The sequence below is a fragment of the Rattus norvegicus genome, chromosome 16, assembly GCF_036323735.1.
Source record: "Rattus norvegicus strain BN/NHsdMcwi chromosome 16, GRCr8, whole genome shotgun sequence".
Taxonomy (NCBI): Eukaryota; Metazoa; Chordata; class Mammalia; order Rodentia; family Muridae; genus Rattus; species Rattus norvegicus.
Genome location: NC_086034.1, coordinates 18,476,211 through 18,493,987, shown reverse-complemented (window position 1 = coordinate 18,493,987; position 17,777 = coordinate 18,476,211). Strand labels below are relative to the sequence as shown.

Genomic DNA, 17,777 nt, shown 5'->3' with positions numbered 1-17,777 from the left:
TCCAAGAAGGCCACACCTCCTCCAACAAGGCCACACCTCCTCCAACAAGGCCACACCTCCTAATAGTGTCACTCCCTGTGGACCAAGCATTCAAACACATAAATCTATGGGGACCATTCTTATTTAAGTCACCACATTACACTCCCTGGCCCCAATAGACTGTTCAAACACATGAGACTATGGGGTCCATTCTTATGCAAAATACATTTAGTCCAACTCCAAAAGTCCCATAAGTCTATAGCAGTCTCAACAACGTTAAAAGTCCAAAGTTCAGAGTCTCTTTTGAGATTCATCCTATCACTTAATGTAACCCCGTATACAACCAAACTCAAAAAGCAGATCTCATATCTCCAACATCACAGGATATACATTACCATTCCAAAATGCCATAGTGAGTACATCCTTTGCTTGACCAAAGCAAGGCAGCAAACCAGCTGAGCAAACTCCAAACTCCGCATCTCCATGTCTGATGTCAAGGTTCTTCCGCTCTCCAACGCCTTTCATCGTTGTTGACTGCAGCAAACTTCTCTCTCTCTCTCGGGCTGGTTCCACTCCCTGTTAGCAGCTTTCCTTACCAGATATCCCAGGACACTGGCATCCCTAATATCTTGGGGTATCCAAGGCAACTTCAACTTCACAGCTTCTTGTAGTGGTCAGTTGTTAATTTGCTTTGATCTCCCTCCCAGCAGGTGATCGCACTGCTAGCTACCCTCTGGAGTTAAGCGATCAACTGCACCTGAGGCTGCACCATCCCCGGGAGCCTTCCTTGGCCTCTCACAGTGCCAAGCCTCAGCTGTTCTCCATGACTCCTTCATGCCTTCAAAACCAGCACTGCCTGGGTGACTCTTATGTGAGATCCGATCTGAACCCCTTCCGAGACCCCTTGAGTGAGACAGAGGCAGTAATCGATGCAAAAGCAAGAGGAGCTTTATTCCAACACACTGGGGTCGACTCCCTTTTGGAGAGAGACACCCGGAGCAGACTCTAGCAGGGAGTTAAATACCTTGCAAACAATTGGGGCAGAATTCAAACAATTGGGGCAGAATTTGCACAATAGTAACTAGGCAGGGTAATATAGGTGGGGCAAAGTGACCTCGAAACTGACTCATGGTCAGTGGACCATTCCAGGACTTTACGAGGGGGTCAGATGGGGAGACACAGTTGGCTTTGTTCGACAGTCTGGCTTGTAGCTGTTCCAGGAACTAGAGTAGCTCTATACCTCCTGGTGAAAAGCTCTCAGGGAGAACTTTCCCTCAGGATGGAGACCCTCCAACTTTAAAGACCAGACCGAGACACCACAGGATGCAATCAGCAAGAGGATTTGGTTTATTGTCAGGATACACAGGCACAGGCACCTGCGGGCGCTTCAGTCACTCGGGGGACTGGCGCGCCCACGGAACCAAGGATGGGCTTTTTTATAGGATTTTGGGGAGCAGAAGCAAGCATACAGAAGCAGATGTATGGTTACAGGGATATCATTGGTGGATTCTAATGTTTCCTAGCTACCTTCCTGAAACATAACGGCTGACTCGGCCCCCAAAGGGTTCAGCCCGGGGGCAAGTTTCCTAGCTACCTTCCTGAAACATAACGGCTGACTCGGCCCCCCAAGAGTTTAGCCCGGGGGCAAGTTTCCTAGCTACCTTCTTGAAACATAACAACTGACTCGGCCCCCCAAGAGTTTAGCCTGGGGGCAAGTTTCTAAGCTACCTTCTTGAAACATAACAACTGACTCGGCCCCCCACCAGGGTGTGGGACCTCTCCCGGGGCTTTTTCTTATTGTCAGGTGCTCAACCCCAGTCATCCTGTTGCCAGGCCTTCAACCAAACATCTCCTGCTTGGCAGCCGCTGTATACTCAGTGTTCTAACCTTTCCCTGAACCAGTCATCTTAAGTACAGCCTTGTAAAATGGCGTTACTGCTGCTAAGCTGGGGTCTTTCATTCCCCCATTTTTTTGCTAACTTTGAGTGAAATCTTTCACTCAACTTGGTCAAGAAATTTCTGTCTGGTGGGGGCTTATTCCCCCACTGACTCTAGGCCACAAAAGGGCTAGGAGGAGCCACGTAGGAGTTTTAACTTTAAGGGGTTTGGAGTGCGCTGAACTCTCCATGTCTGGGGTGTAGTGTTGTGATTAGTCAATTCCTCAGACCGGACTGCCTTGACGTGTGGTGTGTGGATCTAAGCCGAGACTCCGTCTACCTTTAGGGCGGTCGGGGTAGTCAGGAGGACGGTGTAGGGTCCTTTTCACCGTGGCTCGAGATTCTTGGTCTGGTGTCTGTGCACCCACACGGTGTCTCCAATCTGGAACGGGTGTGGCACCACCGGATGCTCAAGCTTGTCCTGGTAAGCAGCGGCCAAAGGTCTCCAGACGTCTCTCTGCACAATCTGTAGGGCCTGTAAATGGGCCCTCAGAGAAGGGCTGTCAGCAAAATCAGCAATGTTTGAATCAAAGAAATGGACAAATGGGGGTGGTGTTCCATATATTATTTCAAAAGGAGTTAGACCATGGGGGCCCGGGGTATTCCGGGCCCGATATAGAACTAGGGGAAGGAGGGCCACCCAATCCTTTGAGCCAGTTGCAAGCGTAAGTTTGGATAAAGTCTCCTTAATTGTTCTATTCATGCGTTCTACCTGACCTGAACTCTGGGGTCTATAGGCACAATGTAATTTCCAATCAATCCCCAGCAATTTGGCCACCAACTGACTTACTTGGGAGACGAAAGCGGGCCCGTTGTCCGACCCCAACACTTGAGGCATGTCATACCTGGGAAAGATTTCCTCGAGGAGCTTCTTGGTGACCATTTTTGTAGTCTCGTGTTTTGTGGGGAAGGCTTCGACCCATCCTGAGAAGGTGTCTATAAACACTAGGAGATACTTGTATCCATATATACCTGGTTTAATTTCAGTAAAATCAATTTCCCAATGGATGTCGGGACGGTGTCCCCTAGGACAAACTCCTTGTCCAATCATGGTCTTTCCCGGGTTAACCTGAGCGCACGCTTTGTAACTCTCAGTTACCTTTTGTATCGCTTTGTCCCGATTCAAAAAAAAACACAGATTTATCTCTTCCCTATCTAGTAAGGTTTTTATCTTCTTAAACCCCAAATGGGTTAATTTATGTAAAAAGGAGATCAATTTAAAAGTCATTTTTATTGGCATAACTGTCTTTCCTTTGTAGACCCACTGTTTTAGTTGAGGGTGGTAGATGGCCCCCATTTTTTTTTCTAGGAGCTCTATGTCCTCATGGGCATAAACCCAACTGGTTTGTCCCACTGGTGGGGGCGTGGGTTGGTCTGGGCTATTTAAGGTCAAGATTTGTTTGCTCATGGCTGCTTCTCGCGCCGTGGCATCAGCCAGCCGGTTTCTTCGTGCCTCTGGGTTGTGCCCTTTTTGGTGTCCTGGACAATGTATAATACTCAGTCTTTTGGGCAAGAATAGGGCTTCTAAGAGGGCCAGAATTTTAGCCATATCTTTACCCTCAGATGTGAGCAGCCCCCGCCTCTGGTAGATCTCCCCGTGGATGTGTGCCGTGGCAAAGGCATAACGGCTGTCTGTATATATATATATTTAGCCTCTTACCTTTTGTCATCTTGAGCGCCTGAGTCAAGGCGATGAGTTCAGCCCGTTGTGCGGAGGTACCAGCAGGCAGGGCTTTCGCCCAAATCACTTTGTCCTCCGTAGTGACCGCAGCTCCAGCCTTTTGTTCTCCCTCTGCCAAGAAGCTGTTGTCATCCGTGTACCATGTGTGGTCAGCATTCTGAAGAGGCTGGTCCGATAGGTCCGGCCTGGTTCCATGTACTTCTGTGAGGATTTGTAGGCAGTCATGCTGTTCTGCCTCCTCTGGTAGAGGAAGCAAGGTGGCAGGATTGAGGGCAACTACAGGCCCAAACTGAACCCGTTCTGCATCCAGTAACAAGGCTTGGTGTGAGAATTAGAGAGCCAGCGGTCTGGGGGCTGCTTTACCAAGGCCTCCACTGCGTGGGGTGCTAGGATGGTGAGTGGCTGTCCCAAAGTCAATTTTCCAGCGTCCTTGATCAGGACAGCAATAGCAGCCACCATCTTTAGGCACGGTGGCCAGCCGGAGGCCACAGGGTCCAATTTCTTAGACAGGTAGGCCACAGGGCGTTTTCAGGGTCCCAACCTTTGTGTTAGGACCCCTTTAGCATACCCCTGTTTCTCATCGATGAACAGTTACTGAGCAAATTGTAAGGGTTTGGAACAGTTGGATGAATATCTTCTATCCTCTTGTTGACCTTTCTCAAGTCTTGTACTGGCCTATAATCTCTAGTGCCGGGTTTCTTAACAGGCAGAAGAGGCGTATTCCAAGGCGACCGGCAGGGGATTAGGATGCCTTGATCTAGAAGCCTCGTAATGTGAGGCCTTATACCTTGATAAGCTTCATGTGACAGGGGGTATTGTTTTATGGAGACTGGAGTTGTAGTGGCCTTTAACTGTGTAATTAAGGGGGGCTGTTGGAGCGCCAACCCCATCCCACCAGTCTCTGCCCAAGCCAGTGGAAAATTCGTGACCCAAGTGTCTATTTCTAGGGATTGTGGCTTGTCCTGTCCCGGTTCATATAGTCTATATTCATAGAACTTGAAGGGGAGTTCCGTGGGGGCCAGTTATTCGGGCCCCTCCTTCCTCAAAATGAATTTGTGCTTTTAGTTTGGTGAGCAGGTCACGGCCCAGCAGAGGGTACGGGCAGTCCGGAACATGTAAGAAGGAATGGGTCACCTTACCAGTAGCCAGCTGAACCCGGCGGTCCGTAGTCCATCGGTATTGTTTCTCACCAGTAGCTCTTTGTACCCAGGCCGTCCGGTCGCTGAGTTGTCCTGAAGCTTGGGTGAGGACTGAATGCTGGGCTCCTGTGTCTACCAGGAAAGTAACCGGCTGTCCCCCAACTTTAAGCGTTACCCTGGGCTCAGGGCGGGGGGGGGCTCCTGGCCCTGACCTCCCTAATCTTTATCTAGAGCCAAGAGGGAGGTTCGTGGTCGAGGCTTTCGGGGTCCGCCAGGCTTCTTGGGGCACTCTCTGGCCCAGTGCCCTTTCTCTTTGTAATAGGCACATTGATCTTTATCCAGCTTCAGCCCCTTTCGAGCTCCCCCCTATCTCCCTTCCTTTCTTGGCCCTGAACTACGGCGGCCAAGATTCGACTCAATTTTTTTCTCTTATTAAAAATCTTTTTAGCTTCTTTAAGTAAATCCTGTAATGTATAGCCCTGTAAATTTTCTAACCTCTGTAACTTAGTCCTGATATCTGGAGCAGCCTGCCAGATGAAGGACATAGAGACACTCGTCATTTGTCCTGGGTCATCTGGGTCATAGGGAGTGTACATATGGTAGGCCTCCTTAAGTCTCTCTAGAAAGGCGGAGGGAGTTTCTCCTGTTTCCTGTAATACCTGTTTTACCTGAGCCAAATTAGTAGGGCGTTGTATAGCCCCTCGGAGACCCGCTAGAAGCAACTGGCGATAAAGGCGTAGGTGTCCCTTACCTTCAGCTGTATTAAAATCTCAGTTTGGTCCTCAGGCAGCTGGGTGGGACGCCCATCATCTCCCAGAACATGCTTTCTGGCCTCTAGGAACACTCTTTGTTTTTTTTCTGAGGTTAAGAGGGCCTGTAAGAGCTGTTGGCAGTCATCCCAAGTAGGCTGGTGGGTAAGTAAAACAGATTCTATTAGGTCGGTGAGTGCCACCGGATCTTTGGAGAAAGAAGGGTTGTGTTGTTTCCAATTGTAAATGTCAGCTGTTGAAAACGGCCAGTATTGGGTCTGGCCACCGGTTCCCTGTCTAAGTGGGAAAGCCTGGGAGGTTGAATCTGGCATCACCTCGCGCTTATTGCGCAACCTCCCTGCGACAGGGGAGAAACCCTTATCAGACTGTGGCCCGGCAACTGATCTGGCCGGCGGCTCTGCCTCCTCCGTTTTAGCCGGGCCTGTCAGAGAGAAGATCTATGAGAGGGGAGTTTGGGTCTGCCGGGAGGACAGGTTTCTTAGAAGGCTCTGATTTCACAAAGGTAGAGAGAGGAAGACGGGCGGGGCTGAGGGGACAGGCTGGGGGTTGAGGGGAGGCCAATTCGGGTCCACGAAGGGTTCCGCCCAGGGGGGGGGGATTAAGGCGAGACTCTATCAAGTGATAATATAAGAAACCTGGTCAGGATGTCCGTGGACGACCCGATCTTTAACCTGTAAAATAATGATCTTATTAAATGTGCCATTCACTGGCCATCCCGCTCCGAAAGTGGGCCACTCGGATGTGCAGAGAGTCTGTCATTTTCCTTTTTTAACCTCGACGGACTGGTTGTGTGCCCGGTCGTGGACGTCTTTCTAATGATCAAGAGTGAGACTTAGGGGCATTGTTAGGGACTGTCCCATGTTAGTTCTAAGGAAGATTAGGACACAGAGAAAACAAACAACACCAACAGTCAAACAAACAACAGACAGGCGTGCTGCACGGCTTTGGTACCAAACTGAAAGCAAAAAGTCAGATGGAGGTGGCAAAGGTCCGGGGCCCTCTGAAAGCCAAAAATACAGACAGAGGTGCCGTTAGTCCGGATCTTTCTCCTCTCCCAGATTGGGCCTCGAAAAGTCGGGCCCCAACACCCTTGGAACGTCTTCCAGGGCTGCGGGGCGAGAAGTCCGAGCTAGTCAGCTCCTTCTTCGTCCCGCCCAAATTCCAAACAACCTGGCTGAGCGCTCACAGAACAGACCTGGCTGAGCGCTCACAGAACAGACCTGGCTGAGCGCTCACAGAACCTGGCTGAGCGCTCACAGAACAGACCTGGCTGAGCGCTCACAGAACCTGGCTGAGCGCTCACAGAACAGACAGAATAAGGCAGAACGAGACAAAATCAGACAGACAGACAGACGCCGGCCGGCTTACCTCCCAGTGGGTGGTCGGTGGTCCCTGGGTGGAGGATCTCCTTTCCCGGCCAATGCACCAAATGAAAAGCTCTCAGGGAGAACTTTCCCTCAGGATGGAGACCCTCCAACTTTAAAGACCAGACCGAGACACCACAGGATGCAATCAGCAAGAGGATTTGGTTTATTGTCAGGATACACAGGCACAGGCACCTGCGGGCGCTTCAGTCACTCGGGGGACTGGCGCGCCCACGGAACCAAGGATGGGCTTTTTTATAGGATTTTGGGGAGCAGAAGCAAGCATACAGAAGCAGATGTATGGTTACAGGGATATCATTGGTGGATTCTAATGTTTCCTAGCTACCTTCCTGAAACATAACGGCTGACTCGGCCCCCAAAGGGTTCAGCCCGGGGGCAAGTTTCCTAGCTACCTTCCTGAAACATAACGGCTGACTCGGCCCCCCAAGAGTTTAGCCCGGGGGCAAGTTTCCTAGCTACCTTCTTGAAACATAACAACTGACTCGGCCCCCCAAGAGTTTAGCCTGGGGGCAAGTTTCTAAGCTACCTTCTTGAAACATAACAACTGACTCGGCCCCCCACCAGGGTGTGGGACCTCTCCCGGGGCTTTTTCTTATTGTCAGGTGCTCAACCCCAGTCATCCTGTTGCCAGGCCTTCAACCAAACATCTCCTGCTTGGCAGCCGCTGTATACTCAGTGTTCTAACCTTTCCCTGAACCAGTCATCTTAAGTACAGCCTTGTAAAATGGCGTTACTGCTGCTAAGCTGGGGTCTTTCACTGGAAGGGAGGGGTCTTTCTGTGCTCAGAGGTTGGTGGTAGATTTTTCTCATTGGCCTCAGATTGATCCCAACTCTTTCACTTACACATCACCAAGTCCAGCTACAGCACGAGGTACAACCTTGGCTATCTCTGGAACACAGCCTCTTTGTGAGCTCAGAAAATACTCGACAGAAGATTTCACCTCGGTGATGCAGGTCTCTTCTTAATCACTGCTGACTTCTTAGCTCCTGCTGAAAGACCCCCAGAGCGGGGAGACCCTCACTCAAGTCTCAGGATGACGCAACCCCCCAAGAACTCACACAAGACTGTCCTTGCTGTAATCACATAAGGTTTATCGATAGGAACCAGTGCACTGGGATCGAGACTCATATCCCACGCAGGGGCAGTAGAGTTCAATCCCAAGAGGCTGGGAGAAGAGGTATTTTTTTTCCTTTTTTTTGGAGCTGGGGACCGAACTCAGGGCCTTGAGCTTGCTAGGCAAGTGCTCTACCACTGAGCTAAATCCCCAACTCCGAGAAGAGGTATTTAAAGGAAGAAACCACAACCCAAGGGGGTAGGGATGGCGTCATGGAAAGTGTGAAGAATACCAGTGAAAAATCACAAGGAGAAACTCTCTGTTTCCTAAGATTGTTTAACTTTGTGGTCCGCTAGTTCCTAGGAGAAGCTGCTTGCTTCTCAAGAGTGTTCTCTAAGATTTATGGTCAGCTAGTTTCTGGGAGAAAGCTGTTGAGCCGGCCATTGTAATTACCCATTCTATAGCACTAGGAGAGGCTTCCTGGAACATACAATTCTGGGGCTTAACCTGTTTTTTTCTTCTCTAAACTTTGTGTCTAGGGGGGCAACTTTAAAACTTTTACCTTTCACAGCTGACCAGCATCAATTGTCCCAGTAGTCCCTTCTATTCTTGACTCTAAAGCCAGAGCCACATGGCTGAAGCTGCTGAATTCTGCTGCTTGCTGGGGCTGGAACATGGCCCCCTTGTTCTATTACATTATCACCAGCTTTCTGTTTTCCAACTCTTTCACTGCCTAAGCTTGGTTGTCCTGGAAGCTTGAACATACAGATCTATTTATCTCCTAAATGCTGGGATTAAAGGTGTGTACCGCCTCACCTGCACTTAAACGTTTCTTTACTTGGTACTTGCACTGTCCCAGACTGGCCTTGAACTCAGAGATCTGCTTGCCTCTGTCTTGTGGGATGAAAGGTGTGTGCCAACATGCCTGAACCTAAGCTTTTCATTCTATTACCTTAATCAAATTAAAACTGAGGACAGCCATCACAGTCCATTCCTTGTCCCTTTGACACATAATCACATCTCCTTACGTCCAAAGTCATGAGAACCCCTAAGATGATCAAACTGCAAATACAAAAGTTTGGCAGAATCGGATCTTGCCCAGAGGTCACTGCCCCCTCAGTTCCATTTACCCTCCTTGAACCCAGGACTCAGCTTCCTTCCGCTTCCTAGTGCCCCTTCATTCTTTGAACTGTGCGCTTTGCACTTTTCCTTCTTAAGCTTGCTACGCTTAATCGAGATGCTCATCATGGGAGTAAACCAGAGGACAAAGCCTCTGCTGGGCTTTTTTGAGCATTCCTTGGTCAGTGCAATTAATATCTCTTTACCTTAGCCTCAGGTGGACTCTTCAGACAAGGGCAGAAGGCAGCCATGTTCTTTACTGAAACATCATAAGAACAATCTGCACAGTTCAAATCAATGTCAGCACCAATGTCTCCCATAAGTCCCACTTAAAGCATTCCATGGCTTTCCAAACCCAACATCTACAAATCCATATTTCTCCAAACAAAAGCACGGTCAGGCCCATCACAGCAGTATCCTACTCTGGTACCAACCTCTGTCTTAGGGTTTCCCATGCTGGGAAGAAACACCATGACCAAGGCAACCCTTATACCAGGCAATATTTTTTTTTTGGTTCTTTTTTTTTCGGAGCTGGGGACCGAACCCAGGGCCTTGCGCTTCCTAGGTAAGCGCTCTACCACTGAGCTAAATCCCCAGCCCCATACCAGGCAATATTTAATAGGGGATGTTTTACAGGTTCAGAAGTTTGGTCCAGTATCATCATGGCAGGAAGCATGGCAGGTTCCAGACAGACATGGTGCTGGAGAAGGAGCCAAGAGTTCTACATCTTGATCAAAAGGCAGTCATGAGAAGGCTTAAGCATAGGACCTCAACCCCACAGTGGCTCACTTTCACCCACAAGGCGACATCTACTCCAACAAGGACCTCCTAATACTGTCACTCCTTATGGACCAAGCACTCAAACACGAGTCTGTCTGGGACAAACCTGTCTGAACCACTACACTGTTCTACACTGTTTCTATACTGAAGCGGTGGTTCATTAATCCACTCTGAACTCCTCGCCAGTGGTGCACGTGGTTCCTGATACCACCCAGGATTTATGAATGAAACACACACACACACACACACACACACACACAGACAGACAGACACACGGACACACGGACACACAGGTAGACACACAAACACAGAGAAAGAGAGACAGACAGACATATACAGACACACAGAAGGACATGGAGAGAGACAGACACACACACAGAGACACAAACACACAGACAGAGAGAGACAGACATAGAGAGAGAGACAGACAGACATACACACACAGACAGACACACAGACAAACAGATAGACACACAAACACAGAGAGAGAGACAGACAGACAGATATACAGACACACAGAAGAGAGATATGGACAGACAGACACAGACATGGAGAGAGACAGACACACACACAGAGACACAAACACACAGACACACAGAGAGACAGATACACAGAGAAACAAACACACAGACACACACAGAGAGAGACAGATACACACACACACAGAGACAGAGACAGAGAGAGACAGACAGACAGACGCGTACACACACACACACACACACACACACACACACACACACACACACACACTGGCAGCCTTATATGTAGTATGCCTTAAGTAGAACAATGGTTGGACGCTTCCAAACCTCCCCACCGCACACATACACTCCCCTCCGATATTCCTGAGTTACTACTTTCTAAAATCTGTGTCCCATCTTTGCCACCCCAGATCCATTGGGGCTGCTTTCTCTCCTGCAGCCCCCACATCTCATCCTCCCTGGCAGGGCAATTCTAAAACTGCTTCTTCCCATGGTCCCTCGCCAGGGAGATCTAAAGTCTCACCCCTGTCTCCCTGCCCAGCCACTGACTGCTGGCAACTTTATCTACCAGTTAGAACCAGCTGGGGGCCGGGATTGTCATCGTGTCACATGGAGATGTGTGAGTTCTCCTGTGACTTTGGGAGCTGAGTTAACACAGATAGCATTGGAACCAGTCCACAACACTATACCAACACCATGCCTGAGGTCAGGGCTGGCGATTCCTCCAGAAATTCCTTTATTGTTCAAGATTGCTTTAGCTACCATGGGTTTTCTTTTCCTTTTCCATAAGAAGTTGACAATTGCTCTCCCAAGGTCTGTAAATAATTGTATTGGAATTTTGATGGGGATTGATTGAATTTGTAGATTGCTTTTGGCCAGATGGCCATCTTTACTATATTAATACTGCCAATCCATGAGCAAGGGAGATCTTTCCATCTTCTGAGATCTTCCTGAATTTCTTTCTTCAGTGACTTGAAGTTCTTATCTTACAGGTTTTCCGCTTGCCCAGTAAGCATTAAACCGAGATAGTTATATTATTTTTCTATCAAAGCCTCTCCGAGGTACTCATTGCAGCTTCCCGGGAACCAAGGTCCCTTTAGCCTACTGAGCCACTACTTCTAAGGCAGTCACGGGGCTCTGTGTCTTTGGAAACCCCTTGAATGTCTATACCATGAGACTAGGACTGAGAACTCCAAGCACATTCTATGCCCAGCTGGGCTGTCTCCAGGTGGTTCCTTAGCTTTCTACACCCCGGTGTCCGTGTTCTCCCCTGGGGAACAGCGTCTGTGAAGGTAGGGCTGCCCGGGCCAGCAGCAGTGTGGTGCACCAATTAGCTTCTCAGAACAAAGAACGTCCACTTTAAGACAGTTTGCTGTCTAGACCTGAAACAGTGAGCAATTCTTTTTTTTTTTTTTTTTTTTTCTGGAGCTGGGGACCGAACCCAGGGCCTTGCGCTTCCTAGGCAAGCGCTCTACCACTGAGCCAAATCCCCAACCCCAAGTGAGCAATTCTTAAAGGCGCCTTCTCTTAATTACAAACAGAATTAAAGTGGTGCCCCTGTGGCCCCAGGAGCAGCTTAGAAAAGAGAAGTGGGCACAGACTCCCCTGATGCTTCAGGGCCCCCCCGATGATGCAGGCCCCCAGATGCTGCAGGCTCCCAGATGCTGCAGGCCCCCAGATGCTGCAGGCCCCCTGATGCTGCAGGCCCCCCGATGATGCAGGCCCCCAGATGCTACAGGCCCCCCAGATGCTACAGGCCCCCCGATGCTCCCCCGATGCTGGTAACAGCTGACTGCTATTAGGAGATGAGGCTGCCAATTGTGCCAAGCAGGCCACCTGCCAGGCTGTGCAGGGCTGTTACAGGACAGGGTATGGAATGTCTGTCAGTGTCAATTCTGGAGTATCAGTTGTTCTCTGGGGTCAGTACTAAGGTGGGGGCCGTCTCCCCCACCCCGAGACCATATATTTGGTACATTTTAGGCCCTCATCTCCGAACAACAGATGAACTTCATAGACATTAGTCAGGCCTAGACTTTGGGGCGTTGGCTCTGGAATTATGGCGTCCACGTAGGTCACCTTTCTGCCAAGCCACAGTGATCATGGGACCCTGGGAGCTACGTGGAGCTGTGCCTGATGCCTGCTTGTCCTCTCAACTCTGCTCACCTGTACAGGAACAAGAGAAAGCTGACCGGAAAAGCCCAAGAGAGTGTGGGACACATGTCCAGTGGCCATTCACAGGGCCTTGGACCACACAAAAAAATGTTTCTTCAGTTTAATGTATCTGTGTGTGCGTGCATGCATATGTGTGTACACAAAAAAACCATGGTCCTTCAAGCCACACTGCTGCTTGCCTGAGCCCCACAGCGGCCCTACCTACCTACCACAGATGCTATTCGGACACCAGGATGTAGAAAGCTAAGGAACCACCAAGAGACAACACAGCTAAGAAGGGAGATCTAGGATGCAAGCCCAGACAGTTCAGTATTATAAGGAAAGACAGACAGAGAAGAAAGACAGAAAGACACACAGACCAAGACAAATAGGCAAAGATAGAGAGACAGAGATAGAGACAAGAGGAAAGAAGAAACGAACTTTAAAGAGCAGGGGTGACACAGCCCCGAGCCTGAGGAAATGGGTGTTCTTGTGCCCTATCTGCCCTCCAGCTGCTTCCTAAACCAAGCCTCTGCAGGCCACAGCTGGCCCGCTATCAGCTTAAAGGCAGTCAAGCTTGCCCTACCTCCCTGCCAGGTCTCGTGGGCTGGTCGGAAGGCTGCTACTGCCACCTTGTGGCCAGGTCTGGTTCTACATGCCTGGAGCCCACAGGCACTTCGGCTTCCTCCCCAAAGTTTTCTGAGTCCCTACTTACCTGTACACCCTGGAAGACTCGGGCTTTGGCCCCGCCTCTGCTGCAGGGGTTACTGAACTCTCAGACTTCCTCCAAGCACCTCCATTTGACATCAGGCCTGAAGGCCCTGCTGTGTCGGAAGGGCAGGTTGACTATGACAGGATACTTCATGGGCTGGCTCCACAAACGCTCCTCAAGAGGGAGGACAGTCATGAGGCAGGGTAGACTGCCTTTGAACCTACAACACACACACACACACACACACACACACACACACCACACAACTTACACATCACACATACCACACACACACCATACATACACACACCACACACTCACAACTTACGCATCACACATACCACACACATACAAAATACACACATACCATACATACACACACCACACACTCGCAACTTACGCATCACACATACCACACACATACAAAATACACACATAACACACATACCACATACACACACACCACACACAACACAACTTACACATCACACATACCACATACACACATAACGCACATAACACATACATGCATACTCACACAAAACACACACACATTACACAAGCAAAGCTACCCACCTGGGCAAATCATTGCTTTAGGGACTAGGTATTCAACTGCATCCTCTGTGGGCACTGCAGCCTAGCTCACACATACACAACCAGAGCTGGGCATCTGGAACCAGCTGTGCCCTGAGGCAGAGCCTACCCTTTGTAGGCTCCATCCTGACCCTTGGGTGCAGCCTGGCTTGATATGGGAGCCACCACCCTGGGCTCAGGGCAGGAAGGCACAGAGCATGGAGTTCCCAGGGCTCAAGCTGGGGCTGGGAGCTCTGACCCCTAACCTTCCACCAGGCCATAGGAAACACTGGTGCTGCTGGTCAGAGGGACAGACCCCAGCTGCAGACACTCAGGCTGATGAACAGGAGGGACAGATAAACCTCAGGACCTGAGCTCAGGCCTCAGTGCGCCGGTGTGAGTTGTTCCACCCTGCTTCCACAGGCTCAACAGAAGGGAAGGACAGTTTCATCTCCCTTCACAAATCCCATGACCTCTCCCTCAACCCAAAACTCTACTCCATAAACTCAGCTTTTTCAAAGTCTACTTTTAATGATGGTTCTTTTCTTTTTAATCATTTATTTACTTTATTTATATGAGTACATTACCACTGTCTTCAGACACACTAGAAGAGCGCATCAGATCCCATTACAGATGATTGTGAGCTACCATGTGGTTGCTGGGATTTGAACTCAGGACCTTTGGAAGAGCAGTCAATGCTCTTAACCACTGAGCCATCCCTCAAGCCCTTAATGATGGTTCTTCAAAGCTTTAACCTCCCTTCTAGCCCACCACCCTCCAGAGGTAGTGCAAAAGAAAGGTTATTAGGTTCTTTTTTTTTTTTTTTTTTTCGGAGCTGGGGACCGAACCCAGGGCCTTGCGCTTCCTAGGTAAGCGCTCTACCACTGAGCTAAATCCCCAGCCCCAAGAAAGGTTATTAGGATATGGGGGAAGTGGACCTGTTTAGATACTGTTCTTTGGAGCAATTCCCATCTGCACTGTCAGGAAATCAGCAGTTCGGTTCATAGATCAGCAGTGGCAGCTTGATCCACTCACAAACACTTCCCAGGTACTCCAGCAGTCCAGTTCGGTGGAGTCGGGATAGCAAACAGGAATCAGCAGCAGAGACAGAGACAGCCTCAGCCAAATCAGCACGAGGGAGTGGCAGGGATACCACGAGCAGTCCTTGGCTGTGCCTCTGTCAGTGAAGCGGTGATCAAGAAACGTTGCAAAGCTGGCTATGCAAGGAAGCCAAGCCCTTCCTCACAACCAGTCAAGTCCTGTACATACTCCCTCCGAACACCACGTGTCCTCCACAGGACTTGCCTCCCCATGTGTCTTGCCTCGGTCTTAACAAAACTCCATGTGAGTCTGTATCAGCTGACATGACTGCCAATCAGCCTGAGTCCCTGGAAGCAGCGAGAAGCCGCCACACCACCAGAAGATTTTTTGGTGTGGTTCTCTAGATGGAGTCCAACAAGCAGAGCTCAGCTAAGCAATGTAAGGTGAACCAATACATGCCTGTAGTTACTGAAAGGCTTCTTCATCATGAGTCCTTTCACGTGCTTGCTTTAGCAAAACGTCCTCTTCTCCTGTGTCCACTTCAGGAAAATGTTCTTTCATGTGTTTGCCCCAGCAAAACTCCATCTGACACAACCGACTTCCGAAGAACCATAAGTTCCCCCTTCACTACTCACTGTGGTGCGGCTATATGAGAATCTGAGCCACAGCCCCACCATGTCAGGTCCTGGCCATGTGCCCACTGACCCTGTGCTCTGAGGTGGCTACTCTCTGGACTCCACGTGTTCTTGGGGCTACAAGTCCTTGAGCACAGCCTGAGGTGTCCAACTACTAGACACACCTGGAAGGAGCAGGAAGCCAGCGACTCAGCGGGACTGGGGATGTCTGCTGTCTCCCAGCCCCCACCCCTGCCTGGAGATGTCTGTCTCCTAGCTCCTGCCAAGCCCGGCCTTTGAAGGACCTCCCATTTGCATGCTGGAAGCCAAGGCCTTCCCAACACAGAGTAGAAGGCTGCAGCAGAGCAGGCCAGCAGGTGGGACCTGGGGATTCGCAGTCAAGTGGATATCTGGGGAGATGAGGATTCAGGTTCAAAGGTCTGCTGGCCCAGGGCAGTGCTCCCCTAACTTCACTCTGCCAGGGGAAAAGGAGCCTCTGAGGACCTGGAGAAGAGGCCAGAAGAGGACAACAGCCTGCTACCCATGGCCCAGTCACATCCAGTGGTGCAGGGGTTGGGAATGGGGAGATAGCTGTTGGCTGGGGTTGCTGCCCTCCCCCTACAGTGTCCCTGCCTGTCTGTGGTGATGCCTCCCTTCTCCAGTGTCCCTGCCTGTTCCTGGTGATGGCCTCCCCCCTCCAGTGTCCCTGCCTGTTCCTGGTGATGCCCTCCCCCCTTCAGTATCCCTGCCCATCCCTGGTGATGCCTTCCCCCCTCCAGTGTCCATGCCTGTTCCTGGTGATGCCCTCCCCCCTCCAGTGTCCCTGCCCATCCCTGGTGATGCCCTCCCCCCCCAGTGTCCCTGCCCATCCCTGGTGATGCCCTCCCCCCCCAGTGTCCCTGCCCATCCCTGGTGATGGCCTCCCCCCTCCAGTGTCCCTGCCTGTTCCTGGTGATGCTCTACCCCCTCCAGTGTCCCTGTCCATCCCTGGTGATGCCCTCCCCCCTCCAGCTTCCCTGCCGGTCTCTGGAGCTCAAGGCTGCAAGAATTTCACTCTACTTTTCTCAGTAACACAGAATGTGGTCTGTAGACAGTAGGTGCTTAATAAGGGCCCTGGCAGGAAGGAGGACATGAAAGAGCAACAGCCTGACACCACAGATCCCCGCTGGTGAGGAGGCCAGGCTCATTCCATAACAGACTTCAATTTGCAGTTAAGGAGACGAGGCCTAAGAACTGACAAGTCCAGGCAAGTGAATTACTAACAGAAAAAAACCCAGGCTCCAGCCTTCCTGCTTGGTAATGGAATCTCCCAGCCACCTGGCCTAAAGCAAGGACAATGGGTCAGCAAGTTCCTAGACCTCCCCATAACAGTTTCCACCCCCCTCCCAGGTCCTGTAATCGGATGCCCCTAGAGAAGGAGTAACAGAGGTCACCTGCCAGAATCCCCTAATGTGCTTTAGGTGGAGCCTGTGAGCTCACTTGGTTGTCTCTCTATCTTGGGAATGGGAGACCCCAGCGTGCTGGACTTCTGCAGAATAAAACACTCTTGGCGTTTACATATGATTTGAGTCCAGGGTATTATTCTTCAGTGAATCATGGACGCTTACACTGGGACTTCTGTTCCCCTGCTGGACTGATGGCACTTAGGGAGAGCGGGACCATGCTGTGGGGGAGGGGCTGGGAGGGAGCACCGACCTCACAGGATCTCTCAGTCTTGAGTACAGAGCCTGCATTCCCGTCCTTCCCATGATGGTGCATGCAGAGTAGGAGCTGGAGGCCTGACACTGATTTCTTCAAAATGACAATCACGCAGGTTTCCGGGTTATAATGGGGTGCATGTGTTCCCCTGTCAGCACAGCTGCAGCCCAGCCTGAGCCGAGAGGAAGAAAGCCAGAGCCCAGGGGAGAGTCCTACCACGTAAGACCCTGAGAAGTGCCTGGCACGCTGGACGGGAGATATAAAAGTGGGGAGGAGGCTGGATAGTGGTGGTGTGCATCTTTAACAGCACTCTGGAGGCAGAGACAGGAGGATCTGTGAGTTCGAAGCCAAGCTGGTCTACAAAGTGAGTTCCAGGGCAGCCAAAAGAGACACAGAGAAAACCTGTCTCAAAAAAAAAAAAAAAAAAAAAAAACAATAAGTAAGTAAGTAAGTAAATAAATAAATAAATGGGAAGGAAAGCCAAGCATGGTAGATGTAATTCCCTCACTGTAATTCCCTCACTCGAGAGGTTAGGATGGGACAGCTTGAGCTACAACATAGAACCTTGTCTTTTACAAAGGAAAAGGAAAGGAAGAAGGGAAAGAGGAGTGGAGGAGAGCCCTGCCTTGGTAAGGGAACACCAAGGGTAGAGCTCGGGGAGGTT

The 17,777-nt window shown here is 50.4% G+C and overlaps 1 long non-coding RNA gene across 1 annotated transcript; it reads right to left on the bottom strand.

Annotated features, from left to right (window-relative positions):
- Positions 1-1,981: 1,981 nt before the first annotated feature.
- Positions 1,982-6,021, bottom strand: LOC134482326 (uncharacterized). The gene is made up of 2 exons (XR_010058362.1): positions 2,762-6,021; positions 1,982-2,416 (listed from the first exon to the last, which is right to left on the bottom strand). It is a non-coding gene; the product is annotated as an uncharacterized LOC134482326 (long non-coding RNA).
- Positions 6,022-17,777: the final 11,756 nt, after the last annotated feature.